Below are 14866 nucleotides of genomic sequence, written 5' to 3' on the forward strand. Positions count from 1 at the left end.
AAATGCTGACGCGTGGATGCCTTTTGGTCCCGGTTGGTGCCACCAACCGGGACCAAAGGCCCTCCTGCCTGGACTCGGCGCACCGGCCACGTGGAGGCCCATCTGTCACGGTTCATGTTAGAACCGGGACTAAAGGTCTAGGGCATTAGTAACGACCATTTAGTCCCGGTTCAAGAACCGGGACAAAAGACCCTCACCAACCGGGACTAATAGGGGTTTTTCTACTAGTGTAGTATTCCCGGAAGGACGGGCCCCTATAGCCAGATGGGTGACGGACGGCGAGCTGGTGGACGAAACGCTGCTTACACGTCGGCGCTGGCGCTTGACTGGTGGGAGTCGCGGCTCGACGTCGTCTTCATGGACCTGCCTTGCTCATGCGACGCGGCGCCACCCGACGGCATGGCAGAAATGTGATAGAAAACATCAAGTGCCCATCTTCGATCCTGCCCTCGCGGAGCTCTGCTGGCCGACACCGGCCAGCTGATAATCACACTGTGAGTTGATGCAATAAAGAAAATCACAGGGACGATATGTGCTTCACTGGTGGAAAAAGGGCCTTTGGTCGCGGTTCGCAACTGCCATTAGTCGCGGTTGCGCAACCGCGACCAGACGGGCGCGACTAAAGGCCCCCCCCCTTTAGTCGCGGTTGCTTAAGAACCGCGACTAAAGGCCCGTCCACGTGGGCGGAGGACCTTTAGTCGCGGTTCTTGTGGCTAACCGCGACTAAAGGCCGCCACAGGTTTTTGAAAAAAAAATTGAATTTTTTTTTCAAATTTCTGAATTATTTTAACCTCTAGTCTCTAATCACCACCCCTCATCACTTCTCAATTTATTCTTTTATCACCCCTTATCATTCCAAATCATCTAACTTCCCAACCGGTCACCCATCCCTCTCACTACTCCAGCCCAAGCACGCTTAACTTCCGGGTTCTATTCTCCCACGCTCCAAGTCTGCACTTGTTGTTTTCCTGACAATAATAAGATGTCAATCCTATTAACCTTCAGGAATTTTGCTTGAGCATGAAGTGACACATTTCACTATTTGAGTTTGAAACTATTGTTTTAAAAAACAATAATTATTTAGTAACACTAATATTTCTTGAATAATTAGTTTGACCATTGTTTGACCACAGTTTGACCACAGTTGACCACAGTTTGACCATATTTGACCAAAATTGAAATAATTAAAATAATTATTTAGTAACACTAATATTCTAGAATAATTAGTTTGACCATTGTTTGACCATAGTTTGCCCACTGTTTGAATATTTTTCAATTTTTTCCACTCTAGATCTTACAAGCCCCATAACTTTTTTCTATTAGGTTTCCCCCTGTTAAATTTGGATGTAACTTTTCGAGTAGATGATTTTTCATATAAAAAACTTTTTCATCCGAGTTAGTATGCAAAAGTTATGCCCATTTTTACAAATTTCAGAGAGATTTTGCAAATAAAGTCAAAATTCACATTTGCAAATTTTCCCAACAACTAGACCACATATCACATGAGAAACTTATTTTCTTTTATTTTTTGGACATTTCCATTATTTTCTTTTATTTTTTTTAAAACTGAAAAGGCGATCCCGGGGGGGGGGGGGTAGAGTTTGAAAATGGGACCTTTAGTACCGGTTCATGGCACGAACCGGGACTAAAGGTCTCAACCCCATTAGTTCCGGTTCGTGCCACAAACCGCGACTAAAAGGGAGGAGCTTTAGTCGCGGTTGGCCTGGCCAACCGCGACTAAAGGCCTTTGGGCACCTTTAGTCGCGGTTGGCCTGGCCAACCGCGACTAAAGCCCGCGAGCGCCCTGGGCCCAGGCATTTGGTCGCGGTTCATCTGCCGAACCGCGACTAAAGACTTCATTAGTCGCGGTTCCTACAGTTTCGCGACTAATGGGGCTGGACGGAAGCCTCTTTTTCTACTAGTGCTTGTGACCATCAACAAATGTCTCGCGTGTATATGTGTGTTCTTGTTGCATACGTGCGTGAGGTGATTGTGTATCCGGTCGGCGGCGAGTTTACGAGCGAGGTTAGCTTTTCTACATCGATGTGTCGGGGCACATTCCAGCCTAGGGAACGAACCTAAGGCCGTGAGCTTCCTTTGTCGATAATCATTGAAATACCCAAAATGCCCTTAATCAGTAAATATACTACCCAAAACCAGATGTAGTATTGATCCATCTGGGCCCTTCAAACCACAGAAATGAACAGTCCAAATTGACTTGATGTACTGTAAAAGGTGTTATACTCGATCCACCGAGGATAAAGACCGGAGTATTTATTTGAAAGAAAAAAACAATGTCAGCAAGAATGAAACCGCGCGCATGAAACCGGAGAAACCCACAGGCTGTCTTATTCATGATTACTTATCCGTTTTTTATTTTATTGCCACACACCACAGACCGCTGCAGCTAGCAGCAAGCGAGACAACAATACAAACGTGGCGATTCGATCAACTGCACGCTGAGAGCATCTCCAGCCGTTGCCTCCCCCCCCCCCCCGACGCATAAAAATCACCCCCTCGAGGTGAGCCGGCGATTCGTTCGGCGCTGGGGCGGTTTTGCGCCCAGTCGTCGCCCCCAGCTTGTCCCCAGTCGCCGATTTTGGCCCACTTTTGAAGAACCATTTCGACGAAAAAGGCCCATATGGGCGAGAATAGGCCCATATTCGGCGTGGTTCGCCGTGGCTCGGCGTTTAATTATCAACATAAATATATTTTTATCACATATTTCATCACAGAAAATTCAAATACTTCAACAAAATAGTAAAACAACAAATAGTTCAATACAAATTATATAGTTCAACAAATAAAAACTCATATTTCATGCGCCCGGTGTCGCCCTTGAGCCTTCATAGGTGCTCTATCAGATCTTGCTGCAGTTGATGATGCACCTGTGGGTCTTGGATCTCCTGACGCATACTGAGGTAGGCAGTCCAGGTTGCCGGTAGCTGGTGATCAACTTGGGCAAGAGGACCCTGCCTGTGGTATGGTTCAGTGTCAAACAATGGCTCTTCCTGCTCGCTCTCAATGATCATGTTGTGCAAGATGACACAACAGGTCATGATCTCCCACATTTGATCTTTCGACCAAGTCTGAGCGGGGTACCAGACAACAGCAAATCGAGATTGGAGCACACCAAATGCCCGCTCGACATCCTTTCTGCAAGCCTCCTGAATCTTCGCAAACCAGGTGTTCTTGCCTCCAGGCACAGGGTTTTTGATGGTCTTCACAAATGTCGACCATCTCGGATAGATGCCATCAGCTAGATAGTACCCCTTGTTGTAGTGCCGCCCATTGATCTCGAAGTTCACTGGAGGAGAATTACCTTCAACAAGCTTGGCAAAGACAGGAGAGCACTGCAGCACGTTGATGTTGAAGGAAATATGCCCTAGAGGCAATAATAAAGTTATTATTTATTTCCTTACATTATGATAAATGTTTATTATTCATGCTAGAATTGTATTAACCGGAAACATGATACATGTGTGAATACATAGACAAACTGAGTGTCACTAGTATGCCTCTACTTGACTAGCTCGTTTATCAAAGATGGTTATGTTTCCTAGCCATGGACAAAAGAGTTGTCATTTGATTAACGGGATAACATCATTAAGAGAATGATGTGATTGACTTGACCCATTCCGTTAGCTTAGCACTTGATCGTTTACTATGTTGCTACTGCTTTCTTCATGACTTATACATGTTCCTGTGACTATGAGATTATGCAATTCCCGTTTATCGGAGGAACACTTTGTGTGCCACCAAACGTCACAACATAACTGGGTGATTATAAAGGTGCTCTGCAGGTGTCTCCGAAGGTACTTGTTGGGTTGGCGTATTTCGAGATTAGGATTTGTCACTCCTATTGTCGAAGAGGTATATCTGGGCCCTCTCGGTAATACACATCACTATAAGCCTTGCAAGCAATGTGACTAATGAGTTAGTTGGGAGATGATGTATTACATAACGAGTAAAGAGACTTGCTGGTAACGAGATTGAACTAGGTACTGAGATACCGACGATCGAATCTCGGAAAAGTAACATACCGATGACTAAGGGAACAACGTATGTTGTTATGCGGTTTGACCGATAAAGATCTTCATAGAATACGTGGGAGACAATATGAGCATCTAGGTTCTGCTATTGGTTATTGACCGGAAACGTGTTTTGGTCATGTCTACATTGTTCTCGAACCCGTAGGGTCCGCAGGCTTAAAGCTAGATGATAGTTATATTATGAGTTTATATGTTTTGATGTACCGAAGGTAGTTCGGAGTCCCGGATATGATCACGAACATAAAGAGGAGTCTCGAAATGGTCGAGACATGAAGATGGATATATTGGACGACTATATTCGAACACCGGAATGGTTTCGGGGGTTATCGGATATATACCGGAGTACCGGGGGGTTATCGAAACCCCCCTGGAGGTTAATGGGCCTCATGGGCCCAAGTGGTGGAAGAGGAGAGGCGGCCAAGGGGCAGCCGCGTGCCCCTCCCCCCCAAGTCCGAATTGGACAAGGAGGGGGGGGGGGCGCCCCCCCTTTCCTTTCCCCCTCTCTCTCCTTCCCTCTCCTCTCCTACTCCAACAAGGAAGGGGGGGGGGGAGTCCTACTCCCGGTGGGAGGAGGACTCCTCCTGGCGTGTCCCTCCTGGCCGGCCGACCCCCTCCCCCTGGCTCCTTTATATACGGGGGCAGGGGGACACCCCATAGAGACAACAATTGATCTCTTGATCTCTTAGCTGTGTGCGGTGCCCCCCTCCACGATAGTCCTCCTCGATAATATTGTAGCGGTGCTTAGGCGAAGCCCTGTGACGGTAGAACATCAAGATCATCACCACGCCATCGTGCTGACGGAACTATCCCTCGACACTCGGCTGGATCGGAGTTCGAGGGACGTCATCAAGCTGAACGTGTGCTAGAACTCGGAGGTGCCGTAGTTTTGGTGCTTGATCGGTCGGGCCGTGAAGACGTACGACTACATCAACCGCGTTGTTCTAACGCTTCCGCTTTCGGTCTACGAGGGTACGTGGACACACTCTCCCCTCTCGTTGCTATGCATCACCATGATCTTGTGTGTGCGTAGGAATTTTTTGAAATTACTATGTTCCCCAATAGTGGCATCCGAGCCTGATTTTATGCGTAGATGTTATATAGACGAGTAGAAAACAAGTGAGTTGTCGGCGATACAAGTCATACTGCTTACCAGCATTGTCATACTTTGGTTCGGCGGTATTGTTGGATGAAGCGGCCCGGACCGACATTACGCGTACGCTTACGCGAAACTGGTTCGACCGACGTGCTTTGCACATAGGTGGCTGGCGGGTGTCAGTTTCTCCAACTTTAGTTGAACCGAGTGTGGCTACGCCCGGTCCTTGAGAAGGTTAAAACAACACTAACTTGACGAACTATCGTTGTGGTTTTGGTGTGTAGGTAAGAACGGTTCTTGCTCAGCCCGTAGCAGCCACGTAAAATTTGCAACAACAAAGTAGAGGACGTCTAACTTGTTTTTGCAGGGCATGTTGTGATGTGATATGGTCAAGACGTGATGCTATATTTTATTGTATGAGATGATCATGTTTTGTAACCGAGTTATCGGCAACTGGCAGGAGCCATATGGTTGTCGCTTTATTGTATGAAATACAAGCGCCCTGTAATTGCTTTACTTTATCACTAAGCGGTAGCGATAGTCGTAGAAGCAATAGATGGCGAAACAACAACGATGCTACGATGGAGATCATGGTGTCGCGCCGGTGAAGATGGTGATCACGACGGTGCTTCGGAGATGGAGATCACAAGCACAAGATGATGATGGCCATATCATATCACTTATATTGATTGCATGTGATGTTTATCCTTTATGCATCTTATCTTGCTTGATTGACGGTAGCATTTTAAGATGATCTCTCACTAATTATCAAGAAGTGTTCTCCGTGAGTCTGCACCATTGCGAAAGGTCTTCATGCTGAGACACCACGTGATGATCGGGTGTGATAGGATCTACGTTCAAATACAACGGGCGCAAAACAGTTGCACACGCGGAAGACCCAGGTTAAACTTGACGAGCCTAGCATGTACAGATATGGCCTCGGAACACGGAGACCGAAAGGTCGAACATGAATCATATAGTAGATATGTTCAACATAGTGATGTTCACCATTGAAAACTACTCCATCTCACGTGATGATCGGACATGGTTTAGTTGATTTGGATCACGTGATCACTTAGATGACTAGAGAGATGTCTGTCTAAGTGGGAGTTCTTTAGTAATATGATTAATTGAACTTAAATTTATCATGAACTTAGTACCTGATAGTATTTTGCATGTCTATGTTGATTGTAGATAGATGGCTCATGCTGTTGTTCCGTTGAATTTTAATGCGTTCCTTGAGAAAGCAAAGTTGAAAGATGATGGTAGCAATTACACGGATTGGGTCCGTAACTTGAGGATTATCCTCATTGCTGCACAGAAGAATTACGTCCTGGAAGCACCATTGGGTGCCAGGCCTGTTGCAGATGCAACTGATGACGTTAAGAACGTCTGGCAGAGCAAAGCTGATGACTACTCGATAGTTTAGTGTGCTATGCTTTACGGCATAGAACCGGGACTTCAACGACGTTTTGAACGTCATGGAGCATATGAGATGTTCGAGGAGTTGAAGTCAATATTTCAAAAAAATGCCTGGATTGAGAGATATGAAGTCTCCAATAAGTTCTATAGCTGCAAGATGGAGGAGAATAGTTCTGTCAGTGAACACATACTCAAAATGTCTGGGTATAATAATCACTTGATTCAATTGGGAGTTAATCTTCCTGATGATAGTATCATTGACAGAATTCTTCAATCACTGCCACCATGCTACAAGAGTTTCTTGATGAACTATAATATGCAAGGGATGGACAAGACTATTCCCGAGCTCTTCGCAATGCTAAAGGCTGCGGAAGTAGAAATCAAAAAGGAGCATCAAGTGTTGATGGTCAATAAGACCACCAGTTTCAAGAAGAAGGGCAAAGGGAAAAAGAAGGGAAACTTCAAGAAGAACAACAAACAAGTTGCCGCTCAAGAGAAGAAACCCAAGTCTGGACCTAAGCCTGAGACTGAGTGCTTCTACTGCAAGCAGACTGGTCACTGGAAGTGGAACTGGCGGATAAGAAGGATGGAAGGTGAACAAAGTTATATGTGGTATACATGTTATTGATGTGTACCTTACTAATGCTCGTAGTAGCACCTAGGTATTTGATACTGGTTCTGTTGCTAATATTTGCAACTCGAAACAAGGACTACGGATTAAGCGAAGATTGGCTAAGGATGAGGTGACGATGCGCGTGAGAAATGGTTCCAAAGTCGATGTGATTGCAGTCGGCACGCTACCTCTACATCCACCTCCAGGATTAGTTTTAGACCTGAATAATTATTATTTGGTGCCAGCGTTGAGCATGAACAATATATCTGGATCTTTTTTGATGCGAGACAATTATTCATTTAAATTAGAGAATAATGGTTGTTCTATTTATATGAGTAATATCTTTTATGGTCATGCACCCTTGAAGAGTGGTCTATTTTTATTAAATCTCGATAGTAGTGATACACATATTCATAATGTTGAAGCCAAAAGATGCAGAGTTGATAATGATAGTGCAACTTATTTGTGGCACTGCCGTTTGGGTCATATTGGTGTAAAGCACATGAAGAAACTCCATACTGATGGACTTCTGGAATCACTTGATTATGAATCATTTGGTACTTGCGAACCATGCCTCATGGGCAAGATAACCAAAACGCCGTTCTCTGGAACTATGGAGCGAGCAACTAATTTGTTGGAAATCATACATATTGATGTGTGTGGTCCAATGAATGTTGAGGCTCGCGGTGGGTATCGTTATTTTCTCACCTTCACAGATGATTTGAGAAGATATGGGTATATCTACTTAATGAAACACAAGTCTGAAATATTTAAAAAGTTCAAAGAATTTCAGAGTGAAGTGGAAAATCATCGTAACAAGAAAATAAAGTTTCTACAATCTGATCGTGGAGGAGAATATTTGAGTTACGAGTTTGGTTTACATTTGAAACAATGCGGAATAGTTTCGCAACTCACGCCACCCGGAACACCACAGCGTAATGGTGTGTCTGAACGTCGTAATCGTACTTTACTAGATATGGTGTGATCTATGATGTCTCTTACTGATTTACCGCTATCGTTTTGGGGTTATTCTTTAGAGACGACCGCATTCAGGTTAAATAGGGCACCATCAAAATTCGTCGAGACGACGCCTTATGAATTGTGGTTTGGCAAGAAACCAAAGTTATCGTTTCTTAAAGTTTGGGGCTGTGATGTTTATGTGAAGAAACTTCAACCTGATAAGCTCGAACCCAAATCGGAGAAATGTGTCTTGATAGGATACCCAAAAGAGACTATTGGGTACACCTTCTATCACATATCTGAATGCAAGACTTTTGTTGCTAAATTCGGATCCTTTCTAGAGAAGGAGTTTCTCTCGAAAGAAGTGAGTGGGAGGAAAGTAGAACTTGATGAGGTAACTGTACCTGCTCCCTTATTGGAAAGTAGTTCATCACAGAAACCGGTTCCTATGACAACTACACCAATCAGTGAGGAAGCTAATGATATTGATCATGAAACTTCAGATCAAGTTACTACCGAACCTCGTAGGTCAACCAGAATAAGATCCGCACCAGAGTGGTATGGTAATCCTATTCTGGAAGTCATGTTACTTGACCATGACGAACCTATGAACTATGAGGAAGCGATGATAAGCCCAGATTCCGCCAAGTGGCTTGAGGCCATGAAATCTGAGATGGGATCCATGTGTGCGAACAAAGTATGGACTTTGGTTAACTTGCCCGATGATCGGCAAGCCATCGAGAATAAATGGATCTTCAAGAAGAAGACTGAAGCTGATGGTAATGTAACTGTCTACAAAGCTCGACTTGTTGCAAAAGGTTTTTGACAAGTTCAAAGGGTTGACTATGATGAGACTTTCTCACCCATAGCGATGCTTAAGTCTGTCTGAATCATGTTAGCAATTTCCGCTTTTTATGATTATGAAATATGGCAAATGGATGTCAAAACCGCGTTCCTGAATGGATTTCTGGAAGAAGAGTTGTATATCGTGCAACCAGAAGGTTTTGTTGATCCAAAAGATGCTAACAAAGTGTGCAAGCTCCAGCGATCCATTTATGGACTGGTGCAAGCCTCTCGGGGTTGGAATAAACGCTTTGGTAGTGTGATCAAAGCATATGGTTTTATACAGACTTTTGGAGAAGCCTGTATTTACAAGAAAGTGAGTGGGAGCTCTGTAGCATTTCTGATATTATATGTCGACGATATATTGTTGATTGGAAATGATATAGAATTTCTGGATAGCATAAAGGGATACTTGAATAAAAGTTTTTCAATGAAAGACCTCGGTTAAGCTGCTTACATATTGGGCATCAAGATCTATAGAGATAGATCAAGACGCTTAATTCGACTTTCACAAAGCACATACCTTGATAAAGTTTTGAAAAAGTTCAAAATGGATCAGGCAAAGAAAGGGTTCTTGCCTGTATTACAAGGTGTGAAGTTGAGTCAGACTCAATGCCCGACCACAGCAGAAGATAGAGAGAAAATGAAAGATGTTCCCTATGCTTCAGCCATAGGCTCTATCATGTATGCAATGATGTGTACCAGACCTGACGTATGCTTAGCAATAAGTTTAGCAGGGAGGTACCAAAGTAATCCACGAGTGGATCACTGGACATCGGTCAAGAATATCCTGAATTACCTGAAAAGGACTAAGGATATGTTTCTCGTTTATGGAGGTGACAAAGAGCTAGTCGTAAATGGTTACGTCCATGCAAGCTTTGACACTGATCCGGGCGATTCTAAATCGCAAACCGGATACGTGTTTATATTGAACGGTGGAGCTGTCAGTTGGTGCAGTTCTAAACAAAGCGTCGTGGCGGGATCTACATGCGAAGTGGAGTACATAGCTGCTTCGGAAGCAGCAAATGAAGGAGTCTGGATGAAGGAGTTCATTTCTGATCTAGGTGTCATACCTAGTGCATCGGGGCCAATGAAGATCTTCTGTGACAATACTGGTGCAATTGCTTTGGCAAAGGAATCCAGATTTCACAGGAGGATTCAATTCCATCCGGGACCAAGTCCAGCTGGGAGACATAGAGATTTGCAAGATACATACGGTTCTGAATGTTGCAGACCCGTTGACTAAGCCTCTTCCACGAGCAAAACATGATCAGCACCAAGGCTCCATGGGTGTTAGAATCATTAGTGTGTAATCTAGATTATTGACTCTAGTGCAAGTGGGAGACTGAAGTAAATATGCCCTAGAGGCAATAATAAAGTTATTATTTATTTCCTTACATCATGATAAATGTTTATTATTCATGCTAGAATTGTATTAATCGGAAACATGATACATGTGTGAATACATAGACAAACTGAGTGTCACTAGTATGCCTCTACTTGACTAGCTCGTTTATCAAAGATGGTTATGTTTCCTAGCCATGGACAAAAGAGTTGTCATTTGATTAACGGAATCACATCATTAATAGAATGATGTGATTAACGGAATCACATCATTTATAGACTTGACCCATTCCGTTAGCTTAGCACTTGATCGTTTACTATGTTGCTACTGCTTTCTTCATGACTTATACATGTTCCTGTGACTATGAGATTATGCAACTCCCGTTTACTGGAGGAACACTTTGTGTGCCACCAAACGTCACAACGTAACTGGGTGATTATAAAGGTGCTCTACAGGTGTCTCCGAAGGTACTTGTTGGGTTGGCGTATTTCAAGATTAGGATTTGTCACTCTGATTGTCGTAGAGGTATCTCTGGGCCCTCTCGGTAATACACATCACTATAAGCCTTGCAAGCAATGTGACTAATGAGTTAGTTGCGAGATCATATATTACATAATGAGTAAAGAGACTTGACGGTAACGAGATTGAACTAGGTATTGAGATACCGACGATCGAATCTCGGGCAAGTAACATACCGATGACAAAGGGAACAACGTATGTTGTTATGCGGTTTGACCGATAAAGATCTTCGTAGAATATGTGGGAGCCAATATGAGCATCCAGGTTCCGCTATTGGTTATTGACCAGAAACGTGTTTCGGTCATGTCTACATTGTTCTCGAACCCGTAGGGTCCGCATGCTTAAAGTTAGACGACAGTTATATTATGAGTTTATATGTTTTGATGTACCGAAGGTAGTTCCGAGTCCCGGATGTGATCACGGACATAACGAGGAGTCTCGAAATGGTCGAGACATGAAGATTGATATATTGGACGACTATATTCGGACACCGAAATGGTTTCGGGGGTTATCGGATATATACCAGAGTACCGGGGGGTTATCGGACCCCCCCGGAGGTTAATGGGCCTCATGGGCCCAAGTGGTGGAAGAGTAGAGGCGGGCAAGGGGCAGCCGCGTGCCCCTCCCCCCATGTCCGAATTGGACAAGGAGGGGGGCGGCACCCCCCTTCCTTTCCCCCTCTCTCTCCTTCCCTCTCCTTTCCTACTCCAACAAGGAAGGGGGGGAGTCCTACTCCCGGTGGGAGGAGCGCTCCTCCTGGCGCGCCCCTCCTGGCCGGCCGACCCCCTCCCCCTGGCTCCTTTATACATGGGGGCAGGGGGCACCCCATAGAGACAACAATTGATCTCTTGATCTCTTAGCCGTGTGCGGTGCCCCCCTCCAGCATAGTCCTCCTCGATATTATTGTAGCGGTGCTTAGGCGAAGCCCTGCGATGGTAGAACATCAAGATTGTCACCATGCCGTCGTGCTGACGGAACTCTCCCTCGACACTCGGCTGGATCAGAGTTTGAGGGACGTCATCGAGCTGAACGTGTGCTAGAACTCAGGGGTGCCGTAGTTTCGGTGCTTGATCGGTCGGGCCTTGAAGACGTACATCTACATCAACCGCGTTGTTCTAACGCTTCCTCTTTCGGTCTACGAGGGTACGTGGACACACTCTCCCCTCTCGTTGCTATGCATCACCATGATCTTGTGTGTACGTAGGATTTTTTTGAAATTACTATGTTCCCCAACATATGTCATTGTGAGTTCCTGGCATACCAAAGAAGGAGTGCCAAATCCAGAGGTCCTGTGTGGCCACCGCCTCAAGTACCAGACTGCAACTACCTTTGGCGCCTTTGTACATCCCCTGCCAAGCAAATGGACAATTCTTCCATTTCCAATGCATGCAGTCGATGCTTCCAAGCATCCCAGGAAATCCTCTTGTAGCATTCTATGCTAGGATCCGAGCAGTGTCTTCCGCATTAGGTGTTCTAAAATATTGTTGTCCATACATTGCCACCACTGCCCGACAGAACTTGTAGAAACACTCTATGCTGGTGGACTCGGCCATGCGCCCATAGTCGTCCTGTGAGTCACCGGGAGCTCCGTATGCAAGCATGCTCATCGCTGTCGTGCATTTTTGGATGGAGGTGAATCCATGTTTGCCGGTGCAATCCATCTTGCATTTGAAGTAGTTGTCGAACTCCCGGATGGAATTCACAATCCCGAGGAAAAGCTTTCTGCTCATCCGATAACGGCGCCGAAATGTTCTGTCGCCGTGAAGTGGAGCATCGGCGAAGTAGTCGGAGTAGAGCATGCAGTAGCCTTCGAGACGATGTTCGTTCTTTGCTTTCACCCGCCCCGGCGCCGAGCCACCTCGCCACGGCTTTTCATTGCTCGCCAGCAGCTGGGTGAGGGCAGAGAGCACCATGAGATGCTCTTCTTCCTGGACGTCGGCTTCGGCTTCCTCCTCCAGCAGCGCGACGAGCACTTCCTCGTCATCCGAGTCCATCGCCGAGGCAGGCAAATCGCCGAACACCTTGCGCGCGGTGGGCATGTACCCGCCGCTAAACTGCCCCTCCACGGCCGGAAACGGCGGCTGGAAACGCCCAACTGGTCTCGGAGGGGCTGCCGCGGCGAACCTCTGCTACTTTTCCGGCGGGGAATGGCTACCTAGCGTTGAAGGGCGGCGAGGCGGCGCCGGGATATACCTAGTGGCGGCCGAGAGCGCGGGGGGTGGGAGGCGAGTCGGGGATGAAAATCTTGACTTTTCACCTGACGGCGTGGGCCAGCCGCGCTTTTCCCTTGTGCCGGAGACCCCAAGTGACCCCCAGTGCGCCGGGTTCGGCCTGCGGCCGCCGGCAGAAAAAAGGGCCAAACCGGCGCTTTTCGTCGTCCTGGGGGCGCGACTGGGCCGTTTTTTTGGCGCCGGCGCCGAAAAAGTCGCCTGGGGGGCCTGTTGGGGGCGCGGATGGAGATGCTCTGATCGGTTGACCAACTTAGTGGGTAGTTACCGCCGGCGGCTACGGCCTCTGGCGGCGGCGTGCATGCGGGCGGGAAGGGTCCGGAAGTAGCTGTCGATGCAGACACGCCGAGAAAGGCGGGACCTGGACGGCAGGCAGTTCTTGCAGGTCGGAGCACACTTGTCGACCTCGTCCCCGAAGCGGCACGTCGGCGGATTGGACATGGTGTAAGTGTTGGAATTTTGTTAGTAGGCCTTTGGCCCGAAGCCCAACTAAAATTCTGAAATTTTCTTGGCCCATTCATGCACACATGTGAGTGGAGTGAGTGAGACTAAAGTTTAGTCCCACCATGAAACTTGAGTGAGAGTTGCACCTCTTTATAAGGCGAGCTCGTCTACCACTTATATGAGCATGAGAAGAGGAGACCTACACGTGCTCCTCCTCCTCGCTCGCCTCGTCGGCGGGTTGTGGGATTGAGCCGAGCCGAGGGCAGAGCTATGCACGTTGTCTATATTTTTGCTGCTCGAAAAAAAATGAGTCATTAATTAATAAATTAATGGACGTGTTAATTACTGAACAGTTTCTGATTCTTTTGGATCGCGACTCGGACGTGGGGTTTACTCCCACGATCTACCCGGCCTCGGACTCGGACGTGGGGTGCACCGCGAGAAGGGACAGCAGGCTTCCGGAACCCCGCCACTCGTGATCCTGTACGGGAGAGGGGCGATCAGATTTTTGGGGAGCGCACTCGCGCGACTGCTGACGGCGACGACTTTGCCAACGTCGACTTCTTCCCCGACCTCGACAACGTCATCCTCAACTACATGAGCGACAACAACAATGCTGGCGGTGTTGTTCCCACTACACCGTATGTGATTCTATCCTTCTTGTTCGAGATCGTGATTGAATTCATGTTTCTAGTATGTGCCTTAGATGTGATTGTTCATCTATTATGCTAGTTTGCATGATTAGTTTAATCTTTGCTATTACTGTCATGATTTATCTTCTGTTTATTCAGATTAAATCTCGTAGTGATTTGCTCATATTTCCAACAACAAGTAGGCGAGTCGCAGCAATCCCACCGCCGGCATATGACCCGGGGTCGCCTACGTACTGGTGCTGGCAGACAATGCGAGGTGCGTCAGCCATGGACGGCCCGCAGGACTTGCAGGTGGAGGGGCACTCGAAGAGCTCGTCCATGCAGCGGCAGATCGGTGGGATAGACATGGTGCAGAAGGCCTTGTCGCAACACTTCCACGGCCTCTTCTTGGCCGCCGCCATGGCTGCTTCGTCTGCGATGATGAGGGCTGCCTGTAGTGCAAGCATCAGCAGGATGCTAGGAACCATTCATCGCTTCATACCCATGGCGTGCGTACCGAGGTTGCTTGTGCGTTTGAATCTAGCAGCCAACCGTAGTATATATAGCCTCGTGACACCGATGGATGGATGGATGGAAATCGGTACCAATGCAACGAGCAGATTGGACACGCACATACGGTAGCTCTCTATCACATATGCATGGATAAGGAATAGGTTCGAAGGCACATGCAGGCACGAGATGCACGTTTTCGCAT

The 14866-nt window shown here is 46.7% G+C and overlaps 1 pseudogene; it reads right to left on the reverse strand.

The window, feature by feature from the left end:
- Nucleotides 1–302: 302 nt before the first annotated feature.
- On the reverse strand, nucleotides 303–14657 carry LOC123067192 (Bowman-Birk type trypsin inhibitor-like; annotated as a pseudogene).
- Nucleotides 14658–14866: the final 209 nt, after the last annotated feature.

This window comes from Triticum aestivum, chromosome 3B (assembly GCF_018294505.1).
Source record: "Triticum aestivum cultivar Chinese Spring chromosome 3B, IWGSC CS RefSeq v2.1, whole genome shotgun sequence".
Lineage (NCBI taxonomy): Eukaryota > Viridiplantae > Streptophyta > Magnoliopsida > Poales > Poaceae > Triticum > Triticum aestivum.